Raw genomic sequence first — 12,507 nt, 5'->3', positions numbered from 1 at the left:
CCTTTGCAGTGCAGAAGCCTTTTTTTTTTTTTTTTAATGTTTATTTATTTTTGAGACAGAGAGAGACAGAGCATGAACAGGGGAGGGTCAGAGAGAGAGGGAGACACAGAATCTGAAACAGGCTCCAGGCTCTGAGCAGTCAGCACAGAGCCCGATGCGAGGCTCGAGCTCACGGACTGCGAGATCATGACCTGAGCCGAAGTCGGCCGCTTAACCGACTGAGCCACCCAGGCGCCCCTGCAGTGCAGAAGCTTTTTATCTTCATGAGGTCCCAATAGTTCATTTTTTGCTTTTAATTCCCTTGCCTTTGGAGATGTGTCAAGTAAGAAATTGCTGTGGCTGAGGTCAGAGAGGTTTTTTCCTGCTTTCTCCTCTAGGGTTTTGATGGTTTCCTGTCTCACATTCAGGTCCTTCATCCGTTTTGAGTTTACTTGTGTGAATGGTGTAAGAAAGTAGTCTAGTTTCATTCCTCTGCATGTTGCTGTCCAGTTCTCCCAGCACCATTTGTTAAAGATACTGTCTTTTTTCCATTGGATATTCTTCCCTTTGTCAAATATTAGTTGCCCATACATTTGTGGGTCCAATTCTGGGGTCTCTATTCTATTCCATTGGTCTATATGTCTGTTTTTGTGCCAATATCATACTGTCTTGATGATTACAGCTTTGTAGTAGAGGCTAAAGTCTGGGATTGTGATACCTCCCACTTTGGTCTTCTTCTTCAATATTACTTTGGCTATTTGGAGTCTTTTGTGGTTCCATACAAATTTTAGGATTGCTTGTTCTAGCTTTGAGAAGAATGCTGGTGCAATTTTGATTGGGATTGCATTTAATGTGTAGATTACTTTGGGTAGTATTGACATTTTAACAATATTTATTCTTCCAGTCCATGAGCATGGAATGTTTTTCCATTTCTTTGTATCTTCTTTAATTTCCTTTGTAAGCTTTCTATAGTTTTTGGCATACAGATCTTTTACATCTTTGGTTAGGTTTATTCCTAGGTATTTTATGATTCTGGTGCAGTTGTGAATGGGATCAGTTTCTTTATTTGTCTTTCTGTTGCTTCATTATTAGTGTATAAGAATGCAACTGATTTGTGTACATTGATTTTGTATCCTGTAACTTTGGTAAATTCATGTATCAGTTCTAGCAGACTTTTGGTGGAATCTGTCAGGTTTTCCATGTATAATATCATGTCATCTGCAAAAAGTGAAAGCTTCACTTCATCTCTGCCAATTTTGATGACTTTGATTTCCTTTTGTTGTCTGATTGCTGATGCTAGAACTTCCAACACTATGTTAAACAACAGCGGTGAGAGTGGACATCCCTGTCGTGTTCCTGATCTCAGGGGGAAAGCTCTCAGTTTTTCCCTATTGAGGATGATATTAGCTGTGGGCTTTTCATAAACGGCTTCTATGATGTTTAAGTATGTTCTTTCTATCCTGACTTTCTCTAGGGTTTTTATTAAGAAAGGATGCTGAATTTTGTCGAATGCTTTTTCTGCATTGATTGACAGGATCATATGGTTCTTATCTTTTCTTTTATTAATGTGATGTATCACATTGGTTGATTTGCAAATATTGAACCAGCCCTGCAGCCCAGGAATGAATCCCACTTGATCATGGTGAATAATTCTTTTTACACGCTGTTGCATTCAATTTGCTAGTATCTTGTTGACAATTTTTGCATCCATATTCATTAGGGATATTGGCCTGTAGTTCTCTTTTTTGACTGGGTCTCTGTCTGGTTTAGGAATCAAAGTAATGCTGGCTTCATAGAATGAGTCTTAAAGTTTTCCTTCCCTTTCTTTTTTTTTGGAACAGCTTGAGATGGATAGGTATTATCTCTGCTTTAAATGTCTGGTAGAATTCCCCAGGGAAGCCATCTGGTCTTGGACTCTTATTTGTTGGGAGATTTTTGATAACTGATTCAATTTCTTTGCTGGTTATGGGTCTGTTCAAATTTTCTATTTCTTCCTGTTTGAGTTTGGGAACTGTGTGGGTGCTTAGGAATTTGTCCATTTCTTCCAGGTTGTCCAGTTTATTGGCATATAACTTTTCATAGCATTCCCTGATAATTGCTTGTATTTCTGAGGGATTAGTTGTAATAATTCCATTTTCATTCATGATTTCATCTATTTGGGTAATCTCCCTTTTCTTTTTGAGAAACCTGGCTAGAGGTTTGTCAATTTTGTTTATTTTTTTTCAAAAAACCAACTCTTGCTTTCATTGATATGCTCTATAGTTTTTTTTAGATTCTATATTGTTTTTTTCTGCTCTGATCTTTATTATTTTTCTTCTGCTGGGTTTGGGGTGTCTTTGCTGTTCTGCTTCTGTTTCCTTTAGGTGTGCTGTTAGTTTGTATTTGGGATTTTTCTTGTTTCTTGAGGATAGGCCTGGATTGCAATGTATTTTCCTCTAAGGACTGCCTTCGCTGCATCCCAAAGCATTTGGATTGTTGTATTTTCATTTTCTTTTGTTTCCATATATTTTTAAATTTCTTCTCTAATTGCCTGGTTGATCCATTCATTCTTTAGTAGGGTGTTCTTTAATGTCCATGCTTTTGGAGGTTTTCCAGACTTTTTCCTGTGGTTGATTTCAAGTTTCATAGCATTGTGGTCTGAAAGTGTGCATGGTATGATCTCAATTCTTCTATGCTTATGAAGGGCTGTTTTGTGACCCAGAATGTGATCTATCTTGGAGAATGTTCCATGTGTACTCGAGAAGAAAGCATATTCTGTTGCTTTGGGAGGCAGAGTTCTAAATATATCTGTCAAGTCCATCTGATCCAATGTATCAGTCAGGGCCCTTGTTTCTTTATTGGTTCTGTGTCTAGATGATCTATCCATTATTGTAAGTGGGGTATTAACGTCCACTGCAATTACCACTTTCTTATCAATAAGGTTGCTTATGATTGTGATTAACTGTTTTATATATTTGGGGGCTTTCTTATTCGGAGCATAGACATTTATAATTGTTAGCTCTTCCTGATGGATAGACCCTGTAATTATATAATGCCCTTCTTCATCTCTTGTTACAACCTTTAATTTAAACTCTAGTTTGTCTGTTATAAGTATGGCTACTCCAGCTTTCTTTTGACTTCCAGTAGCATGATAGATAGTTCTCCATCCCCTCGTTTTCAATCTGAAGATGTCCTCTGGTCTAAAATGCGTCTCTTGTAGACAGCAGATAGATGGGTCTTGTTTTTTTTGTTTTTTTTTTTTTTTTTTTTTTTTTTTTTTTATCAATTCTGGTACCCTTTGTCTTTTGGTTGGAGCATTTAGTCCATTTACATTCAGTGTTATTATAGAAAGATATGGGTTTAGAATCGTTGTGATGTCTGTACGTTTCATGCTTGGAGAGATGTCTCTGGTACTTTGTGGTCCTTGCAACATTTCACTCATAGAATCCCCCTTAGGATCTCTTGTAGGGCTGGTTTAGCAGTGATGAATTCCTTCAGTTTTTGTTTGCTTGGGAAAACCTTTATCTCTCCTTCTATTCTGAATGACAGACTTGCTGGATAAAGGGTTCTTGGCTGCATATTTTTTCTGTTCATCACATTGAAGATTTCCTGCCATTTCTTTCTGGCCTGCCAAGTTTCAGTAGATAGGTCTGCTACTACCCTTATGTGTCTACCTTTGTAAGTTAGGGCCTGTTTATCCCTAGCTGCTTTCAGAATTCTCTCTTTATCTTTGTATCACAATTTCACTGTGGTATATCTTGCAGAGGATTGATTCAAGTTACATCTGAAGGGAGTTCTCTATGCCTCTTGGATTCCAATGTCTGTTTCCTTCCCCAGATCAAGGAAGTTCTCAGCTATGATTTGTTCAAGTACACCTTCATCCCCTTTCTCTCTCTCTTCTTCTTCTGGAATTCCTATGATATGGATATTGTTCCGTTTGATTGCATCACTTAGTTCTCTAATTCTCCCCTCATACTCCTGGATTTTTTTATCTCTCTTTTTCTCAGCTTCCTCTTTTTCCGTAATTTTATCTTTTAATTCACTTATTCTCTCCTCTGCCTCTTCAATTCGTGCTATGGCAACCTCCATTTTATTTTGCAGCTCATCTATAGCATTTTTTAGCTCCTCCTGTTTCTTAGTCCCTTGATCTCTGTAGCAATAGATTCTCTGCTGTCCTCTATGCTTTTTTCAAGCCCAGAGATTAATTTTATGACTCTCATTCTAAATTCTTGTTCTGTTATACTGCTTAAATCAGTTTTGATCAATTCGTTATTTGTCACTACTTCCTGGAGTTTCTTTTGAGGAGAATTCTTCTGTTTTGTCATTTTGGGTAGTCCCTGTGGTAGCTCCAAACTGCAGGGCCCTTCCCCTGTACTGTCCGGAGAAACATGTGTTGGTGCACGGAGCCACCGTCAGATCCAATGTCTGCCCCCAGCCCACCACTGGGGCCATACTTAGACTGGTGTATACCTTATCTTCTCCTCTCCCAGGGGCAGGAGTCACTATGGAGTGGTGTGGACCCTGTATGGGCTGCTTGCACACTGCCAGTCTTGTGGTACTGCTTTGATGGGATCTGGCCAAGGGCGTATTAGCTGGGGTGGATCCGCAAGGTGCACAGGGGCAGGAGTGGCAGGCTTAGCTAGCTTTGCCGTATGCCTTTTTTTAAAAGAAATTTTAAAAATGTTTATTAATTTTTGAGAAAGCACAGGTGGGGGGAGGGGTGGAGAGAAGGGGGACAGAACATCCAAATCAGGCTCCATGCTCACAGCAGCAAGCCCGATGTGGGCTTGAACTCATGAACTGTTAGATAATGACTGAGCTGAAGTCAGATGCTCAAACAACTGAGCCACCCAGGCATCTTCTATGGTATCTTTTAAAACGTAACTATTATCATTTCCCTTTCTAGTGTCCTCCCTCCAGATGATCTTACCTTTGCCATCAAATGGCCTGAGTTGTCTCAAACACATGAGTGAACTTTGAGTAGCTGCCACTTTCTACCTCACCAAGTAGTTACCACCTAAATGCTCCTCTTCATGAGAGAATAAAAAGCAAAAGCAAAAACAAAAACAGAAACACAAAAAACCAAAACCTACCACAGCCTTATCCCCTTGGCCATACTTGTTTGTCTCTGTAGGAACATGGCGGAAGGGGACTGCTGTGGTAAAGCTAGACGCCTGGCTGGTAGCGCAGCTTAACAGCATGCTGGGTGAAGTTAATTAACCCATCCAGATAAGAGACAGAAGCAAGAAGCACATTTCAGAGCGCCAGACAGTCTTGAGCATCAGGATAATTTTGGAGGGAGTAAGATATTTTGAAGTTATGCAGGGATCTCTATTAAAGTGATAACAGCTGGTACCAGCTTGATGAATCAAGGAATTTTTATAAGAAAGACAAACTGCACACTTCCTGTGAAACACAGCCAGACTAATATTATCAGGGATCACGGCAAAAGCACTTGCTACTGTCAAGTCAACACACGGTCTCATTGACCTTTTAGAAAAGGATGAAAATAGGTTTAGCAAAAGCCAGCAAACTATGTTGAAAGGCCGGAGGTGAATGGTGGGAGGTCTGAGCAATTTTACTAAACCAGCCAATTGACAATAATGGGTAAACGGTCTTCTCCTTTGAGAACCTGGGGATAGATGTGGCCGCCCATTGGTAAGCCTGCGCGTTGCTTGCAGGGCACTTTACTGACTGTCTTTGCCTTTTTTGGAAGGCATTTCTTTCATGAATCTGAACCTCGTGACTGATAAGTGTTCTTTGGCCTTGACAAGAAAGGCTCAGCTTTGCTTCAGGATTTGTTTTCTGCCAAAGCCATGGCCTTGAAGCCCCGAGGTATCTGCCTCGCAGCCCAAGGCCATTATCCGGGCAGCACATTTCCATTTCCTTGAACATTATCTCTTAAAGGTGTAATGAACCTTTGTGAGGAGATCCCACCATAGTTGTTATCTTTCTAGGGGGCCGTAAGGAGTTTTGTCAGTATAAGTCTAATTTTGTTGCCTGTTGCTTGCCTTTTTCTGTGTCAGGAACACACACACACACACACACACACACACACACACACACACACACAGCCGGCCTCTTATTGTACTTGAATACAATTCTTTCGTTTCTTCTTCCCACCCTCAGCCAAAGGTAACAATTGAATTAGGTCCCGTGGTATGAAATCCATTTCTCATTTGTGAGCCCGAGCCCACTTCTTCTGCTGAGTGCAGAGCTCACAGAATTCCCTGAGTGACCCTCCTCAGGAGACTTGACTCCAAGGGCAATGGGGCCGTCCTCTCCAGAAGAACTGGGATGCTGATGGCCCCATCTTTCTCTGTGGCTCAGTAATGAGGCCCATTATTGACAGTGCCCTCTCTGCTCACTGACTCGCTTAGCATTTTTCTTTTCAATTTGGATCTTGGCCCGCACTGTGCCCCTCTCATGAAGCACGTGCCATTAGGATTTTAAAATAATGGGGAGAACGCTATGGCACTGCTTGCTGGTGATACGACTCTCAAACTGTCTACAGATTGCCGAGTCAGTGAAATGTTTTGACAGAGAGAAATATGTGTTGTCAACATTGCTTTCCCCGTGCTTGAGAAGGGAAATTGAAACTGTTCTTCAGCAGGGTTCAGATGTTGATGACTAGAATGATCTCCTCAAAACAAATGACTACAGACCATTTTGTTTTCCTTTATGCCTCATTCTTCTCTAATGAAATGCCCAATTAAAAGCAGGGCTCATGTGCTTTAAAAAAAAAAAGGCTTAGGAAGGATTCTGGGAAGCAGCTGTGACAGGAGCCATCCCTCATCATGGGAGAAAATCACAGTGCCATTGTGAAGAAACAGTCTGTGTTGTGACCTCCAGGGTCCTGTGTAGAGATTTTAAAGGAGACTCAGAATAAGAGTAACCTTTTAAAGACAGAAGATTGTGTGTGTATGTGTGTGGGGGGGGGGGGGGATAAGTGTAACCTTTTAAAGACAGAAGGTTGTGTACATATGTGTATGGCGGGGGGGTGTGGAGAGATGAATTATTTGTGATACATCAAACATCCAACACCGGCTAGAAATAGGGAAAAAAAATTCCCTGGTAGAGTGATATGTTTAGGACAACTTGTGAATTTATCTGTGGGATTAAGTGGAATATGGAACTGTGCAGCTGTGTGTTGTCTCCTCGCAAAATGAGTTTCTCTCTGTTTCCCTGGCAGGCGTGTTCTTGTTAAGAGCTTGTTCGGAGTGGGAACACGGGTAGCTCTGGGAGCCCTGCTGACCATTATCTTCCCATTCAGGTCTGTATTGCGGAAGCTGCTCTCTATTTTCTCATGTAGAGAACATTCTTGATAAGGGAAAATGTTGACAACTTTGCCTTCTTTTGAGAGTCAGTCAGGAAACATTTCTTCTTGTCAATCTCCTTTTATGTGCTGGGCAGGAGAAAGGAAAGGGGATATTGCTTTGGGGAATAACCTTGACTTTCAACAGGCATTTAACAACCAGTATTTTCTTGAGCACCTACCATGTGCAGGAGTATTTGCTAGTCCTTGCAGGTCATTAAAAGGTGAATGAAGCTAAATTCCTGTTCTTAATAGCTTAGCAGATTTTCCTTTAAAAATTAATTTCCTGGTGGCTCAGTAGGTTAAGCTTCTGACTCTTGGTTTTGGCTCAGGTCACGATCTCATGGCTTGTGGGTTTGAGCCCCATGTCAGGTTCTTGGCTGACAGTGCAGAGCCTGCTTGGGATTCTCTCTCTCTCTCTCTCTCTCTCTCTCTCTCTCTGGCTTGTGTGCTCTCTCTCTCTCTCTCTCTCAAAATAAATAAACATTTTTAAAAAATCTATTACCTAATTGGAAAGGCTATAAAATGGATACAGATAAAATAATAAGGGAATTGGTATGGGTTGAACTTCCTGTGGCTCACTCTGAGGGTTCTGGAATCAGGCAGGCCTGAATTTGAACATTGACCCCACCACCTATCCCCCATGACGTGGGTTGGCACAGTGTATTTTAAGCTAAGTATCCATTTTTCTCCTTTGTTAAATGAGGATAATGATACCTACCTTACAGGGGAATGGGATGAGTAAATGAGGTACCAAGAGTATAGCGTCTAGGGCTTTGCCTGGTACGGAGGCGTTTCCTGGAATGTCAGCTGTCTGCACTGTGATTTTATGCCATGCTCCACCCACTGTCAGTCATACTGATGCCCGACACAAATCTGCTCTGCACTTCACAAGTGGCCTACTGACATTATGATGACATCTCAACTGTGTCATAGCTCTGCAATGTAGAGAAATCCAACACAGATAAGCACGTTATAGTGAGGGTGGTTCTGTGAACACTAACTTTCCAAAGTTTATAAGGCTGAGTGCATCTTGTCCTCGTCAAACAATGATCACCCAGGGTGGGGTGCAGACTTATATCCTTCCACCAATATCCTGATGTTCCTCCCTGGAACCTCCAGCATTATACCCTTGTTTCCCCTTGGAAGTTAGGCATTCCAGGTGATTTGCTGTGGACAGTGACATGTGATCAGAAGTGACTTGTCTCACTTCCAGAGGAAGCTTTAGAAGTTTCCGTTCTCATGGCCAACATGAGTGAAAGCACAGGTTGCAATGGAGCTTGTGTCAATCTGGGCACATGAGATACTACGGTGAGCAGGATCCCTCTTATAATCCATGTGAAAAATGGAGCATGAGTGAGAAACCAGCTTTTGTTACCTTGCACCACTGAGACGGTGGGGTTGTTTGTTCATAGTCTGTCTGGATTGAGTAGATTGCACACAGATTCTAGTAATTCTGAATTTGCTCAAAACACTTCAGTGCTTCTCCTGGTAAAAATTGCTTTCAGGGGACAACCACAATATCCATGTAAAGCCATATTTGCTCTCTGCCCTATGGCAGTGTCACCCGGCTTCATCCTCTATGTTATTCATTAGAGTTGACTAATTGTAGCCACTGAGAAGAAGAGATTGGACCCCACTGAGCAGTTGTCATGAATGGACCTTCAGAAGCAGTGGTGAACAAAGACTAGGGGTGGGAGTGTGGCTTATGGAGGCAGTTCACCCAGGGTGCTGGCCATAAGGCAATAAGAGGGGGTCTGTTTATAGAACATTTAAAAACAATAGAACCCACCAAGATACAGTCTGTTTTTTGTTGTCACTGCAAATGTGCAATTCTAAGCAATGTTAGGGAAGAGTACTTCTCTATTCTACACTCCTATGTTCCCCCTTTGTGTGTTTTTTTTTTAATGTTTACTTGTTTATTTTGAGAGAGAGAGAGGGAGTACATGCACACATTCTTGCAAGGGTGAGTGGGGGAGGGGCAGAGAGAGAGAATCCCAAGCAGCCTCCATATTCAGCATGGAGACAATGCGAGGCTTAAACCTGAGAACCCATGAAGATCATGACCTGAGCCAAAATCAAGAGTTGCACCCTCAACCAACTGAGCCACCCAGATACCCCTGCTTTCCCTCTCTGTTGTGTACCTGCTCAAAAGCAATTGCAAATAGGTTTCAAAACTTGTGAGCAACAGAAAAGTAATTGGAATGCACTGCCGTGAGTGTTTTGGAAGAGGTAATATTCTTTTGGGATATTGATTTAAAGAAAAAAAAAGAAGTCATTTCATGGGGCGCCTGGGGTGGCTCAGTCGGTTGGGCGTCTGACTTCAGCTCAGGTCATGCTCTCACACTCTGTGAGTTTGAGCCCCACATCAGGCTCTGTGCTGACAGCTCAGAGCCTAGAGCCTGCTTCAGATTCTGTGTCTCCCCCTCTCTCTCTGCCCCTCCCCCACTCACGCTCTGTCTCTCTCTATCAAAAAATGAATAAATGTTAAATTAAAAAAAAAAGAAGTCATTTCACTCTATAATGGCCCTTTGTTTATTCATTTGGATGTTGGTTTATGAATTTGTATCTAGTCTTATGTGCATTTGTCTAAATCCTGCTCTTTGGATTGTTACAATCTATAAGGGCAGGGCTGGGGCTCGTTCATTCTTAGGTGTCCCTAAGGTCTGATCAGTGCTGAACACTTAACTGGACCCCCCATATATGAAGGATGACTCAAACTATGTTAGCAGCAAACAGTATTTTCCTTTTGTTTTTTGTCCCTCATGCTTATGAGAATCAGGGGCAGGCTTTGAGGGAGGGATCTTGTTGTTGATGGGAGGGATCTTGATCTTGATGCAGACAAGCTCTAGGAGACTGCCCTTTGGAAAGTGATACACTCCGGCTTCCGGAGCTAACAAAGATGCAAGGCTGCTGCTTGCACACACACGAGACGCCACACATGCCCACCTATGAAGGAAAATCAGGAGCGGATGACTCCTCTGTGTCCATTGCACACGCCCAGGATCGCTCTTGGTGAATATCACTCTTTGTTTGATGTTCTTCCTACATCCTGTTATTTTCATGCAGTGAGCATCAAGAAGGATGTGGAAAAAGAAAGAAAAATGTTGATTTATCTCAGGAGCCACACTATTTCGAAGTGTGAATCTTTAGTGCAGGTAGGATCATACAGGAGCCAAGAAGGGAAGTAGGCTGGAGAGAAGTTTGGATGTTGGCTGGTTAACTCCAGGCTTCAGTTTTGGAAAGTGTGAATGAATACTGGTAAAGACGGTGATTAGGACCAGCCCACAGTAATCAGTAATTGTGGGCTGTTCCTGGATACCAGGTCATAGTGAGCTTGGCCTTGGGAAGAAAGATTACTCTCCTGAACTTTCACTGTTTTATGGAGAAGTTACAATCATGTAAGTGAGGGTTTGGGGAAGCTTGGGTATGAGAAGGAGTCTTTTTACCATTTTGCATGCCCACCTTAATGTTTTCTGGGTGAAAGTCTAATATTGAACAGAATATGTGTAGCCACTGGCAGGAGTCTATGCCATCTTCCATGGGACCTTTCAGATGGAGAGTGGCCTTGGGCAGACCATCTTGTGAACTGGAGCAGGTCTCCAGGATTGGGTGGATATCATCTGGAAGTTTCAGATGTGGCCCCGATTCTGGGATAATGAAATGAGGAAAAGGCAGACAACTCAGGGATTTTCATTTCTGATTTTTCCAGAAAAGTGTAGGGTCATTTTGAGCTCCTGGGATAAGAGGGTAGAGGATGAAGAGGCTGGAAAATATGCATATTTCTCTATTGCAGAGGCTCTGTTCATTGGGGTTTGCCAGTAAGAATATAGGTGATTGACATGTAAGTACTTCTGTACTTGAAGGCTTGACATGAGATCGAAATGAAAGAGGCGTCCAGATGTTTGGCTTTGTGGCTGCTCCCTGAGAAAAATTCCTAGACTTTTTTTTTCACTATCCTTTCTGGAAAGAACAACTGAGTGGGCAACCCAGAACTGACACTCAGTGAATCAGGTATACCTGGCTGAATGTCTGAGTTTTAAAAAATAATTCTTGCCTTAGGAGATGTTGTGTGTCTATTTTTCTTGGATGTCTGATGACATGCTTTGATGCATAAGTGAATTCAAGAACTGTTATTACCACCATTTTCTTTACAGGAAGGCCTTGGGTAAATTGCAACATGATCTCCAGTGTCCACTTCCCATTTGTTATTCAGACAATAAAACAGATATAACTCCATGCATGACCTTGGGTAAGTCACTTACCAAGTTTAAGCCTGTCATCTATGAAATGTCAGAGGTAGACTCAGTGACTTCTCAGGTTCCCGCTAACACTAGAAGCCTGTGACCTGTTGGCAGGCAGGGAGACAGCAGTCCCAGGCAAAGGTGTATGTGCAACCCTCACATTGTTCCCTCTCTGTAACTTAAAATTTCCTTGGTGACTCAGGGATACTATTTCACAGAGGCCGCCCTTCAGATGGTGTTTTCTCTTTTAGCTCTAAAGCAAGATTTTAGACTTTGCAAGAAATATTCTGGATAAAATGAAACAATTAAAAACTTGATCAAAACATTCGTTGTAGCTCTGCACATAATTTCACAAACCCGCTCCCCTTTGTCTCTTCTTTGTTAAAGGATTTAGGCAGCTTGCTCCTCTGGCATTCATCAAATATCTTTTTTCTCTCTAGTTCAAAATGAGCTCTGTTTCCTTTTTCCTGGCTAGATGAAAGTCTGTGTACCCTGGCCTTCCTGATACCACCCCAACTATGGTGGAACCATGGTTCGTGAAGCTCCAGATTGTCAATTTCAAAGGCTAGTTCAGAGACGGGGGGTGAAAACCGAGCATCAGTTTTCCTTTTCAGATCTCTCCAAAACACACTGTCTCTGTATTATTTCAGAAGACCCATTGAAAAGTAGACTGTTTCCTTCCCTGACTTGGCACCAAATCAAGAAGTGGCATATAATGTATTGTTGTGTTTATTATGCATCATTTTGCTGCTGACACCGGGGCCATCAAATATTGGGAAATTTACAGCCAGGGAGGTCCAGCCATCATGCCTGAAGTGAAGGACAAAGTATTCTGCTATTTATCTCCAGCTCTGGCCCTTTATGGTCAGACAGTGAGCAATATACTTATCAAAGTCAACATAACCTTCACTTTAGAAAACACACTTGTCTTTAATTGCCAGAATAAGAATGCTTAAACAGCTTCTGTCTTAATAATAGGGGGGAGGCAGA

General features: G+C 41.9%; 1 protein-coding gene across 1 annotated transcript in view; it reads left to right on the top strand.

The window, feature by feature from the left end:
- DTWD2 (DTW domain containing 2) overlaps window positions 1-12,507 on the top strand; it is a 372,028-nt gene that overhangs the window by 327,832 nt on the left and 31,689 nt on the right. The window contains exons 12-15 of the mRNA XM_042982627.1: window positions 7,151-7,231; window positions 10,599-10,674; window positions 11,140-11,287; window positions 11,431-11,525. The gene's annotated coding sequence lies outside the window, so the exon portion shown is untranslated. The remainder of the gene's footprint in view (window positions 1-7,150; window positions 7,232-10,598; window positions 10,675-11,139; window positions 11,288-11,430; window positions 11,526-12,507) is intronic.

This window comes from Panthera tigris, chromosome A1 (genome assembly GCF_018350195.1).
Source record: "Panthera tigris isolate Pti1 chromosome A1, P.tigris_Pti1_mat1.1, whole genome shotgun sequence".
NCBI lineage: Eukaryota > Metazoa > Chordata > Mammalia > Carnivora > Felidae > Panthera > Panthera tigris.
The sequence above is the reverse complement of the archived record's forward strand: the minus strand, read 5'-3'. Positions and strand labels throughout refer to the sequence as shown.